Below are 7,721 nucleotides of genomic sequence, written 5' to 3' on the forward strand. Positions count from 1 at the left end.
CAGTGTTTTTCTCTCTTGATCATGATGAACAGTGAATTTGAGAGTTTAAATTTTTTTTTTTTAATAAGAAATAATGGTACACAAATCAAATCCTCTTCATTTCAGACTGCCTAGTTGTTTCCATTTCAGTACAAGTATCAGCGAAACTTTTGCAGGAAAACTGTCACAAATCTGCTCTGTCTGTATATTTTTTTCCTAATGATTGAATATGTATTAAATTAATTTTATTTACATTTTTGTTTTGTTTTCGATTACCAGGCTGATATATGGCGTTCGAAGGTCGACTTAGTTTTTACTAAATTGCGTAAAGCCTGTCTAATATCGAAGTACACTGCTCCTCTCCTGAGCTTTATCGGGTCATGTACATTTTTCTGGACTGAAATACCGAGCACAGGCACGTGGAATTTCAACTGTAAATAGTTCAACATAGTTCTCACTACTGTGAAACCTCCCTTATACGACTTTCAAAAATCCAAGAAAATCAGTTCTTAAAAGGGAGGGAGTCTTAAAATAGAGGTACATTTTCAGAAGCTATCAACAGTAAGTCTTAGAAATGAGGGTCTTAAAAAGGAGGAAGTCTTAAATTAGGGGGGGGGTGGGGCCTTAAAAGGGGGGTTCCACTGTATAAGATGTACAGGAGTAAGGGTTAACAGTTTACCATAGAAGGATCAGATACAGTTTGATAATTCCGAAGAAAGCATTCCAAACCTCAAAAGAGAAATCTTTCCTTGAGCTACGGTTAGTTCGCAACAAGCTTTGTGTTAAATCCTTCAAAATGTCTGATGGACCAAAAAACTTTTTTTTTATCCTTAAGAAAAGTCAGTGCAGTCTGAGATGACACATTTAGTGTTGCTGATGTTGTCAACTTGCACTTCTATTCTTTAGTTGGTTGTTGAAATGATGGCGCAAATCATCTGAACTTCTTGACAGTTATATTTATCCCCGAGTACGCTAGTACTTGGGCTCAGCAGACTTTAATCGTGTGTCTGTCTGTGTGTGTGTCTTTCTCCACTTAACAGCTTATTGCTGGGAAACTACTGGGCGCAGTTCGTTCAAAAGTTGATACACTAACTTGATAATAGGTCCGATTGATCGTATTAAAACTTCATAATGTTACCTGGGACCTAAATGCGAAATAAACCACAAAAACGACTTGGCGGCGGTAGGAATTCACACCGGTGGGGCAACACGCCAGCCATTGAGCTGATAGAACAGCCGAACGCGTCACACAGTGACGAGAATTTATATAGCGTCGTAAAAAGCATGCGTATCGCATGCGAGACGATTTGCCAGGCGTTGTGTGTTTGAATAATTTCATTTTTTGTGTACCCCATTTTCTACCAAGCGTTGGTTGCTCGGTCGCGACTGCGGTGGTTTAGAGGTCGCGATTTTGTGTTTTGATTCTTTTCATATTAATTTGTATTTTTTCTTATGGTTTCATTTGTTTACATATGTTTCAGTCTTTTACCTTCACTTTACATTAAAGAATTTGGTAAAACTACCTGGGGCGTGTTAAATGCAAGAATCCGCGAGCCAGGACAGTAAAATAACTTCGTTGGCCACCAGTTGACCAGTTATGAAGAGGGTCGGCAGTATATTTTTCACTGTGATCAAATAAAAGAGAAAGGCCAGTCACCACGCACATCCTCGGCTCGCATGCAATGTAGTTATATAGCAAAGTGAATGCCTGTAATTCACACAGAGCAATCACTTGGTCTTAAACGTGCACAAGACAAAAACTTTCATACTGGGGGAGCGAGCCAGTCTGAAGAGTACTCGGGTCCAGCGCGAGCGTTTTTTATACAGAGAGCGGTGCATATATGCCTAGTATTGTACATTCACTTATTGCTGTAGATTTGAAGAATGCCATTTGTATTTTAGGTAGATGTAGGTTTTTTTTCGTGAATCAAGTACTGCATGTGCACGTTTAACCTTGCTCAGGTTAGTTTAACATTTGTGATCTGTTGGTGTCACTGACAGTTTTGGTCACCTTGGTTGTTTAAAAAAAAAATGTTTGTTTTGTTTTGTTCCTTGTATAAACTACATGTATGAGACTGTGATATGTGAACAGTACGTCCTCTTTTTGTATATTTATCTGTAACAGACTGTGCGATTATGTCTCAGTTGACATTTCATGTGAGAATCCTGTGTCTTTTAAGTATGTGTCTCATTCTTGTAAACACTTCAGTTCTCATTATTTATTTCCTTCTTTCTTCTGGAAAGAAATAATTAGACAAATGTAATACACTGTAAAGAAGCAAAGAAAAAAATGTAACAAAAATCCAAGTTGCACTTGAGGCTTCACAAGGGTTGGTTGGCGGGTGTACTTTTCTTTTTTTTTAATGAAATTTATGTAAAGTCATGGGTGTTATTCTTCCGGCTTTTGCCGGATTTCCGGTTTTTGAAAAAATCTGAAGCCGGAAATTCCGGTTTTCCGGGTTTTCAAAAAAAAAAAAAAAAAAAAAGCTTTGTTTCGCTAAGTTGAAATAACGAGCAGCGGTTCCGATCCAACTTTTGACACCGGTTCGCGTGCTTTCTCGGTTCGCTCCCTTGGATTTGCCGCCATCTTGCTTATTATGATTTGGTTTCGTCGGTGTCCAGAAACTTTCTTTCAAACTTGAGCATTTTGGACCCCTGCCTTTCAGGTTTTTTGATTTTTCCCAGTAACACCCATGTAAAGTACATGTAACTGTTTTTTCATGGGGAAAAAAAGTTCAAGAAAGAGCTAGAGGATTTCGGTCTTAAAAATAATTATCATCAGTTAAAATTTTTATTTCATAACCACTACATGAATTATTCAATGGTGTACGATATTATGTTGAATTTAAGATAATGTCACAATACAAACTTGAGTTTAGAGCTTCCCTCATTTTTCTTCCACCACTCTTTACAATACTCAATAATGCTTTTATTTTGTATCAGCATTCACGGACAGAACAAAACAAACTTCCTTGGTTAGATGTTGTGGTAATCTATTCATATAACCTTTGTATGTACACGTACATGAACGTAAACGTGTTCTACTACAAAGATTACACTTACGCAATCCTCAATGAAAAGGGGAAAATGACTGAGTTTCTTTTAGAAAAAATATACTGTAAGTTCACATGTGTATGGTTGCGTTTGAGGCTTTTTCGAGATTTAAAAATGCTTAAGTTTTGAAATTGTTAAAATATTTGATATTGTGTTTTGCAACCATTTCAAACTGTTAAAGTTACTGATGATTCAGATTTGTTTTTTATCACTACTTTCTATGACGATCAAGCTTCTCTCACAAAAGATGCAAATGTTATTTTTCTCAGAGGAGATGGAAATGGCTTGTACGGTGCAGTCGTCTCCCTTTACTTGATAATACTTTGCAGTTTCATGTTGCATGTTCCTGTGCAATTGTCTGGGCCTCCACCCTACCCCCCCCCCCCCCCCCCCCCCTCTCCCCACCGCCATGGATCTGCCAAGTCTATCACATGTAAGACGAGCATCCTTTCATTTGGACAATGCCACAAGTACAAACCAACAGCGTGCCTGTATTTTGTTGAGAATTTTTAGCTGTATTAATTTAGCAGACTAACATAAATTCAACAACAAAATTGTAAGTCTGCACAGGAAGCAACCATGTGTTGAATTTTGGCGTGTGTTGAAGTTGAAGGATGTTTGAATCTCATGTTTCAGCTAGAACAGGTGTGTGGGGGGGAACTCTATCGTTTACACACGAAGGAATGCACATGTCTATAGATATATTTAGAGCGCTTACATTCCTGTGTTTCTTAGATCTTACTTATCACTTGCCAGGATTTATGTATCCCTGTGATTCACCCTGTGAAGAATACAAAGCAGCGTGCAAGAAGATCTGAATTTTTATTATTGGTTGTTTTTCCTTTGGGAATGATTATGCAGCATTCCAGTTTGAATTCTCTCAGCTCATACCTTTTTATCACACTTTATTGTGTACTGAGATCTGAGGAATCTAGTTCCAGCATTCACAGCTCCATTTAAATGCATTCAAATTCCATTTGACTACCGGTGAAGCGCAGTTCTGTTTGTTGATTTGTGATTATTTGATTTAGCGGTTTTTTTCTTGGTTTTGTTTTCATATTTTGTATACATGTGATATCAATAATATGTGATTGTACAGGATTTGTGATCATGTGATGGTTGAACAAAAGAACATGTCAAACTGTTAGTATTATTTAGAAAATGCACATTTGCACAATTGTGTATCGGCATGGAACTATATGTACTGTATGGTTGCAATGCTGAGCTGGAGAAATAAATAAAATGAGAGAGAGAGAGAGAGAGAGAGAGAGAGAGAGAGAGAGAGAGAGAGAGAGAGAGAGAGAGAGAGAGAGAGATCAGAGAGAGAGAGACAAGACAAGACAAGACAAGACAAAATTTTTATTATCGAGGGTAATAGATAAGCAAGAATATTGCTTTTTTACATCCAGCCCTCGCCCTAATATAGGGTCAACAAGAACAGAAAACAATATAATCAAATAACTATCACATCAAACTTATAATACATTATATATATATACAGATATAAATTTGTCATGCTGCATTTTAAGTACAATTTCCAATAATAAATATGTCAATTTTTAACATATCTTAATTTAGATCTGCATATTATTATAATTTAGTTTAACATGCACATACATTTTAAATGAATTGTTGAACCATTCAGCACATGTTTAGTTGCATTATGTGCGACATATAATTTTTTTTGAAGCTGTCTGTGTTTGTTTTATGCTTAAGAAAAATAGGAAGTGAGTTCCATAGGACCGCACCTGAATATAGAAGGCTTGATTTGAAAAGGTCAATACGTGGAGTCGGTGTGATGATTTTTAGTCTGTTATAGTTCAAAATAAAATTATCACGTAATGTCTCCGGTGCATATCCTGACATCACTTTATGCATTATAACACCTTTATTATACATTAACCTTTTTTGAAATGGTAATACTTGCAAATTTGTATAATCAGATTCTGAAGGAGAGAGAGAGAGAGAGAGAGAGTGTGTGTGTGTGTGTTCGCCAGTAAATGTTGTTCAGGGGCGGACCTAGTTGTGGATAAGGGGGGGGTTCCAAATTGGAGCAGGGGTCCAGGGGCCGCTCAGGCCCCGATGGGGTCCATGGGCAAAGCCCTGGTGGGGGGTCTGGGGATGCTGAAGGAATTTTATTGTTTTAGGTCAATCGGAGGCCTCTCGTGGAAGATAACAAGGTAAAAAAACAAACGGATGGGGGGTGGGGGGGGGGGGGGTTCCGGGCACCCAGGAACCCCCCCCTAGGTCCGCCCCTGTTGTTTTGTTTTACATGTTTTTCAACATGTTTATTCTTTGTGTACATTCACATTGAAGAAATCTTCGAAGTGCACTGCAGGTTAACATGGAGCTCAATTTTAAATTTTTATTCTAGGTCTTCTTACCTTTTCAGTTGTTTTTGACCTGTAGTGTAATGGTTGATTTTCCTGTCTGATATCACTTCAGCAGTTTCTATTTTGCTTTGTGTATCTGTCTTTTTATATCGGACTTCTGTGCCATGTGAAATAGTCACTTCAGTTTTCTTGTATTTATAGTAATGTAGGGTTAATGTGTATATATGCTCCAGCAATCCAATTTTACACACACACTCACACACACACACACACACACACACACACACACACATACACACACACTCTCTCTCTCTCTCTCTCATACACACGTGCCAGCTCTCGTGTGCACATTAGCACAAACACACACAATTCATTTGAAACATGTATGCAGCTTTCCATTTCATTCAGTAATTTTTATATTCAGTCATGTTTGATTTTTGCCATCACATGAATTGAATGTTAAATGTGATGAATATTTCAGTGATTATTTGCTTTTGTTTCTTCTCTTCTTTTTGCTTTTGTTTTTTTTAGTCAAGATGAAAAGTCAAGAAAAAAAAAGTCTTGCGGTAAGGAAACAGAACGCACAATTTGCGTTAAATATAGGTCCTTCTTGCATATCTTGGGTTTATCTCTTATATGCCTTTGATGTGATAAATATGCAACTATCTTGTGTACACAATGCGTGTGTAATTCTCAGATAGTTAAATAAACAACTGGAAAAAACATGTGTGTGTGTGTGGCTAAGAGAGAGGCAGTATGTGTGTGTGTGTGTGTGTGTGTGTGTGTGTATTAATGTGACCATGTGACAGAAAGAAAAAAAAACCGCGGGTTAGGGGGAAGAATTTACCCAATGCTCCCCAGCATGTCGTAAGAGGCGACTAACGGATTCTGTTTCTCTTTTTACCCTTGTTAAGTGTTTCTTGTATAGAATATAGTCAATTTTTGTAAAGATTTTAGTCAAGCAGTATGTAAGAAATGTTAAGTCCTTTGTACTGGAAACTTGCATTCTCCCAGTAAGGTAATACATTGTACTACGTTGCAAGCCCCTGGAGCAAATTTTTGATTAGTGCTTTTGTGAACAAGAAACAATTGACAAGTGGCTCTATCCCATCTCCCCCCTTTCCCTGTCGCCATATAACCTTCGTGGTTGAAAACAACGTTAAACACCAAATGAAGAAAGAAACAGAAAGAAAGAAGGAAATAGATAAATTACTTCAGATCGCATGTACACACACACACACACACACACACACACACACAAACACAGACACACACACACACACAAACACAGACACAAACACACACACACACACACACACACACAAACACGTAAAAGAATGTTTGACCAACATTTCAATGAGTTTGATTGAAAAATGCTGTTGCCACAGTGCTACCTCAAATTTGGATATAACATCATCTAATAGGGTTATTCCAAAACTGAATAAAAAAATGTCTTGGGATATTACCTGGAAGAATTTTCATGTAATGTTTTCACAAGAATCTGTCTCGTAGTTTTTAGAGAATTGCTCTACACACACACACTCATGCATATATACATGTACACACATATACCCTCGGTTCCCCTCCCAATCCTAAGTCCACCAGAACATGTTTAATGAATTATTGACTCGATGAAAAAAAAATTTTAAAAAAGTTTATGGGAACATTTGATCACAGATGAAACGTGTGTCTTGTGTTTGTTTGTATTTTTTTTAAATTGTTGTTCGTATTTCATCGTGCCATTTTTGTTATTATTTGTTTGTTTTGTGTCTCTACGGCCACTTTAAAGATCGATAGGCCAAAATTCTAAGAAAAATGAAGAATTAGAGCCGACACTAAAATGTTATCAACGGAGCTATCGTGGATCCTTCGCGTTTGGGTTCCGCGATAGCACAGCGAGTATCGCGCACCATTCGCAAGCCGCGGTGACTGAACTCAGCGGAACACGCATCGATCGAAACGGACACCTGACCAAAAACATGATAAAGCATAGCTTTTTTTTGTTGCCCTTTTCTCTTTTTCTAAGATATCAGACGTGTACATTTCTACATAAGCCGAACGGCTGAATCAGTGACAGGATAGTTTGAGTTTTAAGCCAGTTTAGTTTCAAGTTATCGCCGGGAAGCGTTCACGACTTCAGTCACGGTTGCGGGTGGCAAAACTAGGCCCTATCCTTAGCACAGAGACCCAAAAAATGCTGTACACAAGCAGATTTACTATACATAGATGCAAACGCATCCTTATTTCTGTGACCGTGTCATAATTATGCCTCTCAAAAAGTTTTATTCACAACACGGCGGGCGTGTCTACAAAGCTTGCTCTTTATCACGTTAAAATGCCCGCCTACTATCAGAT

The 7,721-nt window shown here is 37.8% G+C and overlaps 1 protein-coding gene across 4 annotated transcripts in view; it reads left to right on the top strand.

The window, feature by feature from the left end:
- LOC138960119 (uncharacterized) overlaps positions 1–566 on the top strand; it is a 34,207-nt gene extending 33,641 nt beyond the window's left edge. For all 4 annotated transcript variants that reach the window (XM_070331871.1, XM_070331870.1, XM_070331873.1 and 1 more), the window contains one exon: positions 1–566. This exon is cut by the window's left edge and continues 515 nt beyond it. The gene's annotated coding sequence lies outside the window, so the exon portion shown is untranslated.
- Positions 567–7,721: the final 7,155 nt, after the last annotated feature.

This window comes from Littorina saxatilis, linkage group LG2 (assembly GCF_037325665.1).
Source record: "Littorina saxatilis isolate snail1 linkage group LG2, US_GU_Lsax_2.0, whole genome shotgun sequence".
Classification (NCBI taxonomy): Eukaryota; Metazoa; Mollusca; class Gastropoda; order Littorinimorpha; family Littorinidae; genus Littorina; species Littorina saxatilis.